This window comes from Sciurus vulgaris (assembly GCF_902686455.1).
Source record: "Sciurus vulgaris genome assembly, chromosome: 1".
Lineage (NCBI taxonomy): Eukaryota > Metazoa > Chordata > Mammalia > Rodentia > Sciuridae > Sciurus > Sciurus vulgaris.
Window position 1 is genome coordinate 14,584,670 of NC_136461.1, and position 14,669 is coordinate 14,599,338.

At 35.3% G+C, this 14,669-nt stretch overlaps 1 protein-coding gene and 1 long non-coding RNA gene across 36 annotated transcripts in view; one reads left to right on the forward strand and one right to left on the reverse strand.

The window, feature by feature from the left end:
* The window catches only part of EIF4G3 (eukaryotic translation initiation factor 4 gamma 3), a 283,828-nt gene that overhangs the window by 166,464 nt on the left and 102,695 nt on the right, over positions 1 to 14,669 (reverse strand). For 31 of the 35 annotated variants that reach the window (XM_079100300.1, XM_079100303.1, XM_079100301.1 and 28 more), the window contains one exon: positions 11,467 to 11,595. The exons of the other annotated variants lie outside the window; for them this stretch is intronic. The gene's annotated coding sequence lies outside the window, so the exon portion shown is untranslated. Of the gene's footprint in view, positions 1 to 11,466; positions 11,596 to 14,669 lie in introns of those variants that run through there. 35 annotated transcript variants of the gene reach the window in all.
* Positions 1 to 14,669, forward strand: part of LOC306654844 — a 69,821-nt gene that overhangs the window by 15,791 nt on the left and 39,361 nt on the right. The gene's annotated exons all lie outside the window — the stretch shown is intronic.

Here is a 14,669-nt window from a genome sequence, read left to right on the forward strand (position 1 = left end):
CCCAGCCCTTTATTGAGACAGGGCCTTGCTAAATTGCTAGGCTGGGGCTGGAATTGTGGGTCAGTAGTAGAGCACTTGCTTCCCAAGTAAAAATGAATCATAGGCCCAAAAATAAGAGCCAAAGTATCAACTTCTGAGGCTGGGGTTGTAACTCAGTGGTAAGAGTGCTTGTCTAGCATGTGTGAGGCACTGGGTTCAATCCTCAGCACAGCATATAAATAAATGAATAAAATAAAGGTCCATCAACATCTAAAAAAAATATTTAAAATTTTTTTTTCTTAAAAACTGCTAGGCTGGCTTCAAACATGCAATCCTCCTGCTGCCTCAGCCTCAGGATTCTCTGGGATCACAGGCCTGTGCCACAGCAACAGGCAGTAAAGGACTCTGAATAAACATTTGTCCAAAAACAAATGATCAATAGCATCTGAAAAGATGCTCAAGATCAGTAATCATTTGTGATATCCCTACTTCTCTCTCCACACCCCTCCACACTCTCTTATCTCTCCCTCTCACAGGCACATAAAATTTTTGACACCACCAACAAATTAGCTGTAATCTAAATGACACAGAGCATTAGGCTGGTCAGTTCAAAGTTCAGATATTTTAAGGGTAGTTGCCAAATTTATAAAAATCTTGATTCCTTATATTAAAACATCACTGTGGCATTTATAGTTAGTATTTTCAATCAAAACTCAGAATAAGAAGCGAGCATGAGTATACCTTAGAAACTGCAATCCTTTCATTACAGTGAAATAGTTCTCCACTCAAATCACTGGCTTAGTCATTTAAAATTTTTCTTATCTTTGAAGACACCTATAAGGCTACACACATTTTTTTGTCTTAGTAACACATTATTAGCATCACACAACTTCATGTTAAAATACTGTCTAGCATTTGTGAGGCCCTGTGTTTGCTGCCCAGTACTGCAAAAATGGAAAGGCAAAAAAAAATATTGTCTGCCATTCATTTGTAAAGATCACCTACCTTCATTTTAATTTAATTTTCTAAATAAAATTGTATTCTTTTGTTGTTTTGTTGTTCTGTTAGAAGTATATTCAGAAAAAATATAAATATGATCAGAATTTAACATTTGTCTCTGTAGTCTAACAAATGATAAAATTTTGCAAATATCCACGAGTACTGGGAGAAAATAGCATTGTATTAGTTGAATGAGTACTGTCACTGAACACATATATTGTGTCATTTAAATTATCTAGTCTTTTGTATTTTATTTTAAAAATTCCTCCAAATAATTTTAAAACTTTGCTAATCGTGATGCTCAAATCTCCTCAATTTTTTTAAAGTTCTTCATATAATTGTTCATGACTCTATTAGTGCATTATAGTTATACAAGACAGTGAGGTTCACTTAGAAAATATGGAACACTTCATAAATTTGTGTGAAATTCTTGCACAGTGGTCACACCAATTTTCTCTGTGCTTTACTAATTTTAGTATGTGTGCTGTGGAAGCAAACAACTTTACATTCCAAAAGTGTTAATCTTGATGTTCAAATGATTGATATCTACAATTATTTTTATCTTAGTTGAATGTGCATAAATTTTCTATTTCTCATATACATGTATCCCCTCATGCAAATATATATATAATAATATTATATATAAATAAATAAATATATATATATAGAGAGAGAGAGAGAGAAAATGAGTTTACTATTTGTATCATTTATATTAGAGGACAGCAAACTGTCCTTTGCACAAATTTTTGTAAAGCTAGATAAGAAAGGTGTTTGCATATTTAAAGAAGACTACAAAACCCAAAATATTTGGTATCTGGCCTTTTACAGAGAAAAAGTTTGCTGATATGCCAGAGATTGGAAATTTTTTTCTGTAGTTCCAACGTTAAATATTTTAAGCTTTGTAAGCCACACATCTCTAGCAATTATTCCACCTATGTCACCATAGCATAAAAGTAGAAATCACAAACAAATGAGCACAGCTGCATCCTGGTAAAACTTCATTTACAAAAAAAAACAGAAGGGAACAGACTTGGACATAACTTGCCAGTCTCTGCTCTAGGCTTATTTATTGATCTGTCCAATTCTCAGATATGTTATCCCCCATTTAAAGTACGGATTTGTCAATTGTAATATCTTTTATATTGTGCTTTATATATTTCTAAACCAATCGTGAAGTAATTGAAAGTCTGTGGTGCTACATCTTCCAGAAATTACATTTTTTAGCCTAAGGACTCTCTAGCATATACTGTTTTTGGCCTTGTTTTCTGCTTTGACCTAGTAGGTGGCTTATACCTACTTTCACTTTATTAGCACGTTCCTGTTAATGTTGTTTCCATGCTTTTGTTCTCCATCTTTCTGTGTCATGTTTAAGTGCACATGCCTAGGTTTTAGTTTAAGACCAATCTGAGTAACTATTTGCCTGAGGAATTTAACTTTGTTATTACTACTGCTCCCAACACGTTTCACAGTTCTGCTATCACATTTTCTACGTATTTCCCCTTTCTTGACTTACAAAAAAATTCCCTGGGATTTTACTGGTTCCTGTTAACTAAAGTTATATATCCTTTTACTATAATTTGCCCCAGTTACTTCACTACTCTTAGCTCTACCCCACCTATAAGGTGTCAGTATGGTGACACACACAAGTTCCACTCAGACCCCACAGTCCAAGCCTCTCACACCCATTGAGAAATGGCAGCAGCAGACAAAGTGCCAGTCTTATCTTTTTCTCTTGTCTACTGAGCTTCTGATGTTCAGGGACCAACCTACAGTGACTCCATTTACAGAGGTCAGAATAAGAGTCCTGGGCTGGAGATATCGCTCAGTGGGTGGAGTGTTTGCCTTGCATGCATAACGTCCTGAGTTCTAATCCCCAGCACCACCACCAAAAAAAAAAGAGCAGAAAATTCATGTATCAAACCCTCTCAATTTGAAATAGTGTAATTTACTTTTTTCTAACAAGGCTTTTGACAACTGCTTGCCATAACTGCCTGCTCAACTAACTAGACTGTCACACTGTTAACGGTAATAAACTGATCAAAATTTGAAAATGAACTGTAAAAGACAATGGGAATTTTAGTTGTTTTTAATTTTGTTTTGTTTTGTTTTTGGGGGTGCTGGGGATTGAACCCAGGGCCTTATGCATGCAAGGCAAGCACTCTACCAACTGAGCTATATCCCCAGGCCCCCAAAAGGCAATTTTATAGGTGATAAAGAATAAAAAGAATTGGATTAATAAAGTTGTAGCTAACATTGTATATTGCCTAAAATTAAGAATCAGTAGGCCGGGCCTGGTGGCACTCAGGAGGCTGCGGCAGAATAATCCCAAATTCAAAGCCGGCCTCAGCAACTTAACGAGGCCCTAAGCAACTCGTGAGACTCTGTCTCTAATAAAATATACAAAAGGGCTGAGAATGTGGCTTGGTGGCTAAGTGGCCCTGGGTTGAATCCAAAAGAGAGAGAGAGAAAAAATTATCACTGGCAGTGGCTGGGCGCAGTAGTGCACACCAATAATCCTAGCAGCTCAGGAAGCTGAGGCAGAAGGATCATAACTTTGAGACCAGCTTCAGCAACTCAGTGAGACCCTGGCCCCCTCTCCCTACCAAAAAAAAAAAAAAACCAGAAAATTTAAAATTAAAAACAGGGGATATGGCTCAGTGGTTAAGTGCACCTGGGTTCAATCCCTAGTACACCGAGCACAAAATAATCAATGGCAGTGAATAGAAAAGGGGGGTTATTAACCTATGAAATACAACAAAATGTTGGTGCCATTTCTTCAACTTTTAACCTATTTATTGGTAATCTATGGAACAATCTACTAGGCAGACAGAAAAGAAACACAAGAGAGACAGAATTCAGATAGTCCTAGAGCTAATCATTCTTCACAGAGGAAGGGGAAAAAAAGGTTAGCCATCACAGCTGATAAAAAGTTTGGAAAAAGAGATATAACCTACCTGTATTCTAATTATCAGCCTAAGGAGAAAAAAAAGAAGGAAATAAATCTATGCATTTGGACAAAAGTATTAGTTTGTAAGGTAAATTCTAAAAGTCTCATAATCGTCACCCTATCTCTCCAGTATTCATTTTTTAGAGTTAATTGATTCTACTTGCTTTACATGTTAATTAAACCTCACTACTATTCATTGACAGAATTTAAAATTACCATGCATCTCCAAGATGATGTGTGCTTTCTGCTTTTCATTTAATGCTGATTCACTGAAATTCATAATTCTTAGTTCTATAAAGACAGCTAGTTTTTACATGCCATATCTGTAGTAAGGAAGGTAGTGTACAATTTTCTCATTTGATCTCTTATAAAACAAATAATTTTGTATGAAGCTTATCCCCTCCCATCTCCTACATCTCTGAAAAACTGCATACTATCCTTCTCCCAATAAATCTGGATAAGCATATATTTCCATCTGCCTGTTTAAACTAAGGACACCACTCTACATGTTTATGTTACTTACACCCTCTACTGACCCGTCCCCCAGAGTCCTGTCTATACCCCAGAGTTCTTCAAATCACACATATACACAAAATACGTATTTGTCAGAAATGTCAGAAGCACTTTTAACTGAATAGTCTAACTACCCAATTTCCTAATTATATATAAAACTTAGCTGTACTGGGGCTGAGGGTATGCTTCTGTGGTAAAGCATTTGCTTAGCATATGTGAGGCCAAGGGTTTGTTTCCCAGTACCACAAAAAACAGACAAACACTACACAAAAGTACCTGCTCTATTTACCATCCCAGAATTTACTGGCATGTGCTAATTTCTCTAGCCTAATTGAAATAGCAATTTTCAAAAACATAAACAAACAACTCTGTATGCCACAACTAGATTTTAAAAAAGGAACTGGCAGCACTACAGTGAATTTCCCCTCCAAATTTAGGAGCATGTAAGTGAATTTCCAGAGAGGTAATTTGCAAGGGAAATGCTGGGAGATGTTTTTCACAGTACATGATAGGAAGAGAAATCAAAAGGAATCTCCTAATTATACACAAAAGAAAGTTCTTTAAATGTAAAAGAGACAGACAAAATCCTAAATTCTCTTTTGCCCTGACAGAATATGGATGAAAATGAAAATCATCAATAAAAAACTGGGCTTACATCAAATTACAAAAAAAAAACTTATGAAATCACAATTTTACTCTTATAAAGTCCTTTAGCATTCTAAAAAACAATGTTGAATTAATACTTAAATGTTTTAAAATGTAGATTCTACCTTTGAAGATTTAGCGAACAGAACCTCAAATTTGTGGTTTAAGGTGATTGGAATAATAACTGCAGTTAATCATTCTTACATTAATTCAAACAAAACAAAGAAAAAAAATTTTAATCACTGAAATTGTTTTCAGGCTACATGCAATACAAAGAAACACATAATCAAATAGCACACAAAAACTGCTCTAAGCACATTTCAAGAAAGACATAAGACTGCATAAAAGATGAAACATCTAACAGAAACATATTTGATGAAGTTCTACTTTATAAATACATTTGCAACTGTTTTTGTTAATAAAAACAAAAAATGACAAGAGGGCTGAAATTCTCTGATCCAATGTTGCCACTTTAAAATAAACCTCAACACTTAGAAATGTTTACCACAATTCTTTAGCATATCAAAAGAATAAATGATTTGGATATTTTATGCATCTTCACAACTAACTGACTTTGTATTAATGACATTTCCAAAGCTTACTTATAGTGTTTGATGAAAATATTTGTTGAAGAAATTCTCAAGAAGAAGTAAATTTTTAAGAACACTACTTGTGTATCATCAACTGAAAACAACCAAACAGCATTAGGCACTAACAGAGCTCTCGATGCAGCCAGCAGTGCAGATGCCCAAGCCTACACCAAATCCCATTCTGCCCTGAATATGGCTTCCAAACACCATTCAACTCAAAGGCTTAGATGGCCATAATACATTTCAACGTGGGAAAAGGGAACATTAAAACTATGAATTCTGCATTGTTTTCTTTTTTGAAGTAAATTCAAAGCTCATCTACTTCCATAACAAAAGTGTGGTTAAAAATAAAAACAAAGTTTTCTCTTATATATACTGGTTAGCAAGGTTGTTTGCTAAAGGCGAAGTTTTCTTCAAGAAAATAAAGGAAAGGTCACACAAGATCACAAAAAAAGTACAAAAACTTAGATGAAGTAAAATAAAACTTCATCTTAATATTAGAGAAAATGCAAGCTTGCAAGGCTGAAATAGTCAATGACCAACTGCACAGAGACTTTTTTCTTAGTACAAGTACCCTGAAATGAAAATGAAGTCTAAAAAGTTAGAAAAAGGGAAAGATTTTGTAGGGACCATAAGTCTTTTGAAACTCATCCTCCACTAATGATGAAAACTATAGTGTTAAAATAAATATCATAGGGGCTGGGGATATAGCTCAGGTGGTGGAGTGCTTGCCTTGTAAGCACAAGGCCCTGGGTTCAATCCCCAGCACTGCAAAAAATAAATAAATATCATGACTATACCTGGGTGAAAACGTCCTTTGCTGAGCACTTCCATAGAAAATGCTGACTCTAATCATTGGATCATACAATGTTCACCATCTCAGTTCACTACATAACATGACTAAATTCATCTCCAAGGGAAAAAAGAAAAAAAATAAAGAAACCAAATGAAATTTCCAGAATACAGGGTGGGGGTGTGCGCCTAGCTTATCTGGCATTATTCTCTCAGCATGTCTTCTCATTGATTCCTGCAAGCTTAACTCCTAAAGCTCAAATGTCTAGATTGGAATATCAAGAGAAAGAAGATAAAAACTAGATGTTGAATCAGCAGGTAATCAGTTCCAGTTTAGTCTGTTTTGAAACTGTTAATCTTGTGAAAATTAACTAAGTAAAAGTAAATGTGCATCACCAATTAAACAATAAGTAGATTCAACTTTCTCTTTAACTACCTGAGTAATTTAAATAATTTGAATAAACTTCTGATAGATTTTTTTTTTTTAAAGATACATAACAGGGCTGGTGTTGTGGCTCAGTGGTACAGTACTTGCCTAATGCGTGTGAGGCACTGAATTCGACTCTCAGCACCACATAAAAATAAATTAATAAAAGTTCTATCGACAGCTAGAAAAAAAAATTTAAAAAAAGGGAAACATAACAATGCAAAGTGCAGTTAATTTTAAATCTCAAATTTAAAATTCCACACTAACAACTGGTTACAATGAAGTCAGTTTCCAAAATCCTTGGAAATCTTAAGGGGAATTCAAATTCCACCTAACACATCTAGCACAAACCTCTTATTTACAAAGAAATTAGGGCCTTGATAGGAACTTCCACAAAGTTGAAGTCTGAAATAATGTTCGGAGGATTGGGACTCCTTACTCCCAGCAAAGTGTACTTCTCCAAGAAGGTACCCCCTGAGATCTACACTCAAAAATAGTTTAAATTCCTTTTTTGTCCCACATTCCCAGCCCTCTTATATTTTATTTAGAGACAGGTTCTCACTAAGTTGCTTAGGGCCACACTAAGTGGCTGAGGTTGGCTCTGAACTCACAATCCTCCTGCAAGTCCCTGGAATTACAGGTTTGTGTCACTGTAACCAGCTAATTTCTTTACCATCCTAAACTAAGGACATTCTGGATTTAGACTGCTGAAGTGCGGCTCTGTCGGGATTCTGAAAAGAAACCACACCTAAAAAGATGCTGTTGTCTCACCATTTTACAGGTTCAAAAATGTCATTATAACGATTTTTATCTTGTAAAAATTTGATGTGTTTGACTCTGATTAAATAAAATCTCTAAGGGGCATGGGGCTAGAATGAATGACACATCAAATAACAAGAAAACCACACATAAAGCCTTAAAACTTGGCAGGTGCTTTCATGTGGCATGCATGTACATGTGTAAAATTCTATTTTGAGGGGAATAAGCAGGTATCAGATTGTCACCAAGATGTAAAAAGGAAGTTGGGAATAATTTTCTACATTTTCATCTTTTATGTTTCGAAGTTATGTAATTCACTTTTCCTTACCTTAGCCTCGTTCACTTAGACCCTAATAGAATAATTTAGTGTCAACCATTGAATATTAGACCTAGATAGCCATTTTACTGGGATGTTTGGCTTGTTTTGTTTTTCACAGTTCTAGGGTTTCCTGCATGACAGACAAGAGCTCTACCACTAAGCTATGTTTCCAGTCCTCAGGTAGCTATTCTGTATAGAAGGATTTAATTCACAGAGAGAGGAGAATGTCACTTCAAAAAAGGGCATGTGGCTAAAATTTAGTTTCTGTGATTTTCTCCTCAGCTGATTTGTATCTAACAGTTTAGTTCACAATAACAAAACACATTATTACCAACAGAAAATGACCAAGTCTTGCCCCTACTTTTATCCTAATATCAGGAATAGGCAAAGACTTCAAAGACAGGTCCAACTCTTGGGAACAGCTTCCAAGTTTCACACTAATACTATAAAGAAATAGAAGACTTAGCAAACAAGGCTACAAAAGCACTTGCACACATATATACTTCTTGAAGAGAACCAAGTCTAACAGTCATGAAAATAAAAAATGCCACTTATTGCATTTAGTGTATTCTCTTCTGAGGTAGAATTGTATAGAATCAATGCTAACAACCCTTTTAAAGAACAGTAGAATTCTAATTCTCCCCTTTGTAATTTATTCAACACCATAAAAACCAAAAAAAAGAGTGTCTGACTCCAAGCCTGGAATCCTGTCTCCTCTGTTTTGAAAGTCCTGTTTTTCATTATGATCTATCAGCTGTTTCAACTGTTAGACTTAAAGACACTGAGATTTCCACAAAAGCTTCCATTTTTCCAAGGAAGCCAATTTAAGGGAAGGAAAAAAAAAAAAAGCTTTCCTTACCCTATCGATTATGTTAAGAAATTGTTGTAAGGAGGCAGACGGATCTACATAAGCCTCCCTCTGGCTAAAAGGAAACAGGATAAAAGGGCAGTGAGCCATGTGTGATTATTAGGTTCATTCATAAAATCAAGCAATTGGCAGGAAAAAGACTACAAAGGAACACAAAATAATATTTGGTAGCCTTTTCTCTGATACTCATGGGCTCTGGCTTCTAAAGGTAGCTGATAAAATGGCATACAGAATGGCATTTGTGGGTTCAACAATGGAGACCTCTGAGAGAACATCCTTTCTTTAATGTAAACTGCATGTATAAGATGCCCTGGCATCCAGAAAACTTGAGAGTTTGGGGTAAAATCACAATTTGAAATAGTTAAGAATTTCAGAATGAAAAACTCTTTTCCTTTATATGCCAATTATCAGTCGCTTGCCTCTCAGCTCAAAATTCACCCTGTTTGCCTGTAATGTGAAAATGGATCTGTGCTCTATAAATATTTCAACATTCCAGCTGGTACAATGTTAAACTTTTGTCAGTAGAGGGCATTGTAGCAATATTGCAGGAAGAAAGGGTTTTGCTTCTTGGGTCCCATGGACTTAGTAAAGGATTCCTGCAGCCCAGATAGCTTCTCCAAAATTTAGCTTCTGCCATGACCAGCTTCCCTTCAGTGCCAGGTTTGTTGCAGTGCACAGCAGGCAGTGGTATTCAGCAGCCAACAGCCATTCCTGGTATTCTCTGGCAGGTCTGAAGCAGTCTCTTCTAAGAAACCTCCCTGCAAACAGTTTTTCCTCAGCACTACAGAGGGAAGAATTCTTGTGAGTTCCAGAGGTTAGATTTCCAGTAAATGTCACTGATATGGCACCAATGCTACTTAGCAAGACACACCATTCCCTTTCCCAAGAGTCCAGATCTTAGTCCAGAGTCAGAGGAACAGTCTTTACCCTAACATTAACTAACATAAAAGGAAAAAAAGGCACAAGGTTTAGTCTCTGGGGATCTTGGAGACAATGTACATTATATTTGCCATTGTTATCTTGACCAACTTCCAGTTTTGAGTAAGGAAGAGGACAAAATAAACTTAGGCAGCAAGTCTAGGTTGCAACACAGTTTTGCCAACTGGGACTCATGATCCAGCAAATCAAGTTACTTGAATTATCTCTGGTGAACACAGAGGCTGTAAAAGCCTTGATCCAGTGTACACTGTAGTAGCTCTTTGCTACAGATTATTAGTGGTGAACAAGGAAGTTTTCCAAACCTTCCATAGGGCAAATTCCTAGGAGTTTCCAAAGGAAGGACCAACAGCTTTGGTATCAGCATTGGAAAGGAAGATTCTACCTTAGCCCTAAGAGAAGCAGGTGCTCCACACATCCGTTATTCTTTTATTCTTGAGAGTTCTTTCCTTTCAGTCAATCCATCATTACTCCAAACTTCAATTTTTAGTTAATAATTCTTTATATTGAACTTTTCACATTCAACTTAAATTAAATATAATTGTTTAAATGAGGTTTATCTTTCCTGATGAGACTAAGGCCGAATACAATTTAATTACAGGTTGGGTGCTAACATTCAGTGATATAAAAACCAACACAAGAACCTCATTTACAACCAAGAATTCCTTTGGTCATACATTCAATATTTAAAACTCACAATTACACAGAAATGATTTAGGCTGAATTTAAGCCCACCACTAAGTCCATGAAAAATTCATTCATACATTACTTAAGAGATCTAGAACAATCATGGTCTGGCAAGTTAGAATTCCTTTTCTAAACATTCTATAATCTAAACCTTCATTACTTTAAGTCCCTAACTTAAAATCATCAAGTTTTATAATTATTTTAAGTAATTTCAATTCTCTCCTACTATTCCAAAGTTCTAAAAGGCCTAAAATATCAAAGCAAAAATTGAAAATGACACAAAAATAATTTTCATTATTAAAAACAGCAGCTTTTACATGTAAATACTGACAAATCTCAAGCACTACAAGTCAAGGTTAGTGGCTTGTCTCTCTTCACATTCCAATAAGAGACTTTATAACAAGTGATTCTCAATCACAAGGAAACCTAAACAGGCATGTGATGGAGGGATGGTGCAAGCAAAAAAGTATCTTCAGAAAAACTTAAAATGAAAGGAATTCAGGGAAATAGCTTCTTAAACCAGTTGCTGGATGTATGAACAAAAACTTAAGCCTAACAAATTCTAATTATTGACCGGCAAAATCAAAAACCAAACCAACAAACAAAAACTCCCACTAATTACTAAGGATAAAAGCAGGAAAGGAAAAAAAAAAAACCGAGGTAGGAAGACTACAGCAAATTAAATACTAAAAAGCAAACCCATGTTACATTCTGTAACGATATTTTTAATGGACTTTAGAATCACATTTTTAACTTCTTAATAAAAAAGGAAAACTAAATATTGATGGCAGTTTTCAATCACTACAAACTAAAATGTATGAAACTTAATAGTCAACACTATGGGAGGTACGTCTAAAAGAGGCTACAGACCCAAGAGAAATTACTCTTCAAATAATGTTTTTTGATACTACTTTGAAGTCCATTTTAAGGTCTGCTTTAAAAAAACAGAAATGCTGGTTTTGCCTGGAAATTCCTTTTTTTTTTTTTTTAAACTGTTTTTCTTACTTGAGAGAGTCCAGGGGACGCTGCATGTCCCGGGGGCGTGGCCGCAAGATTTGGATGCCCCTTGTTTATTTCATGTGCTGAGTAAGGGGAAGGGGCAGGGGGTCCCGGCTGTCTTGCTACTTGTGTTACCTGTAAGTCAAAATTTAGTAATAACATTATATTAGTAACCCAATCCTAATAAATACAGGCAAAATAGTCAACTCATCTTTTAACGACTAGATTTTCCAGCTCACAAGTTACACTAAAACAAGTACAAAACTGAATAAAGTCTTATATTTTCGAAAATGAAAAAAATCAAAATTCTAAGAAAAAAATACACATGAATATTTCCATCAATATGATATAAGATTCCTAAAGTATGATCTCAAAACCACGAGTTTAAGGAAAAATACAGCAAGTAAAAGAATGCATGCAGCCATTTTGTAAAAGGAACATTAAAGAAAGAAATGACTGCTGGGAAGGGGAGGGTTACAAGAAGAGCACAAACACATTTTTAGAAGTGACAGAAATTTTCTGTTTCTTGACTAATAAGAACTACATGACTATGTGCTCCTTAAAATTCACAGGAAAAAAAACTCCAAAGGGTAAATTTTACTTTTATATGAATAATACTTCAATAAAACTGAACTGAAAAAGGGGCAAGTTATTGCAAAGATCATTTGCTTTAAAAGCGTACACCTAAAAATACATATACACGCACACGTGTAGAGATATGCATGTCTGCTTACACGTGTGCTCACAGATATACACACACACATTATATGATATTTAAAAGCTCTATAAGGAGATAATATAAAAATCTTAATGCATTACAAGTATTTCTTTTCACATATATATTTTCTAGTATAATGCAATGGTCATGAAGTTATACAACAAAAACAAAATTAGCATATGTTTTTATGTAACCAAATTACAATTGTCTCCATTTCTTGCTGGCAATAAAGTATTCATGAGATGATCAATATGAAACTACTTCCCTAGGGGCATTCCCAGAGACCAGCAATTTATTTTAGAAGGCTTGTCCCCCTCACAGCAATCTAGATTAACAATGACATTTTGGCAAACCTCCATATATATCAAGCAACTTTGTACTCTTCTAATATGAAAAAAATCTTTTCTCCTTGGACCGTTTTTTTTCTTGCCCAGTGCTGGGGATTGAACCTGGGCCTCATACATGCCAGGTAAACTCTCTACCACTCAGCTACACTGCAGCCCATTTAATTTAATTTTGAGGCACAGTCTCACAAAATTGCCAAGGTTGGCCTCAGACTTGTGATCCTCCTGCCTCTGCACTGGAGTAGAGAGGATTATAGGCATGTGCCAAGATATACCAGCTACAGTATGGTTCTTAAATAGGAAGGGCCATGAACTTTTTTTGGCAATCTAGCAGAAAATACATTTTTTTTACAATCATGTTGTTAAATGTATAAAATAAAAAATATAGTCATGTTTCTATATGTGCAAAGTAAAAAAGTATGAGATTATAACAAAAACTAACCATACTAATCATAGACAATCCTCAATTTGCAATGGTTCGACTTTCAAATTTTTACTTTATAAAAGTTCCAAAGCATGCTTGAACAACTATGGTTATCACTTTCAGTACAGTCAATAAGTAAAATGAGATATTCAACATACAACTATAAATTAGTTTTTTTACATGGTTTTGCAGAATTGCAGGCTAATGTAAATATTCTAAGTACATTTAAGGTAGGTTATGCTAAGCTATGATGTTCAGTGCGTTAGATTACTTAATGCACTTTCACTTAAATATTTACAAACCTGTGATGGTTTGGGGGAATATAATCCCATCATAAATCAGGGAGCAACTGCAGTGATACAAAAATATTAAACAAATTCATACTATAGTAATATGTATTTTTATTCATGCATTATTGTAACTGTTGTCTACATTCAAAATTCAGAGAATTTCATCTCAGTTCTTAGATCTTCTAAATTCTATCCAAGAATTCAAACCTCTATTCTGGAAGAAAAGAAAGCAGTCTCCCAATGACATTAGATTTTTCCCAGAATTTCCTCAGTTCTTGGTAATCAAATCCTAGAAACACACACTTTAAGGTTCAGGTACCTAACTTCGAAGCTGAAATGAACTATAGAACTAGCTAGAATCTAAAACTTCGAGGTCAAGAGCCATAACTGATGGCTAACCTGTGACCAGAGATTAAGACATTTCTTTTTTAATTATAAATTATTTTTTAGTTATACAAGACAGTACAATGTATTATATCATATATACAAGGAGTATAACTTCCCATTTTTGTGGCTGTACATGATGTGGAGTTACACTGGTAGTGTTATTCATATATGAACATAGAAAAGTCAATTCATTCTACTGTCTTTGCATTTCTACCCTCCCCCTTTCCTTCCATTCCCCCTATCCAATCCAGTGAACCTCCCCTTCTCCCTCCCTCCCTGCCCCCGTTATGAGTTAGCATCCACATATCAGAGAGAACATTTGGCCTTAGGGTTTTTTGGGATTGGCTTAAAAACAATCTCTCATGAAATCAATGATATTTCGTTGTTGTTGACGGATATAAATTGAAGGTCCTTTTGAAATACTTAAGGTAAAATCATAAAGATCGTGCAACCTAAGGTTAGTTGTTAGGTGTACTTATCTAGCTCCAACTCATTTCTAAGTTCATCAAATATTCTGGTCAATTAAGAATTATCAAACATATACTACAATTTTCAAATAATAATTACAATATAGGAAAAAAATGCAAGTTCCCTGAACATGATCATTCTTTCTTGACTACAGAGCCATAGAAATAAATACCATGCAGGAAACATGGAGGAAATTGGCCAGGTGTAAACAAACAGGAATTAGGACCCATGGAGAACTAGAAAGAATGGCTACCCATTTCCCTTCCCCAGCGAGCAGCAGACTTGCAGGTCCTCAGCTGTAACAGAATAATGCCATGCAGTGATTCCAGATAAACAGTAACACAATCTTCCAAATTTTCCAGAAAAAACAACTCAAAGGATTTTTGCCCTTTTTTTCTTTTCCTTGATACAGGGAGACTGAGCCCAGGGGCACTTAAACACTAAGCCATATTCCCAGCCATTTTATATTTTATTTTGAGACAGGGTCTGGCTAAATTTCTTAGGGCCTTGCTAAATTGTTGAGGCTGGCCTCCAATTTGCAATCTTCCTGCTTCAGCCACCCAAGTCACTGGGACTAC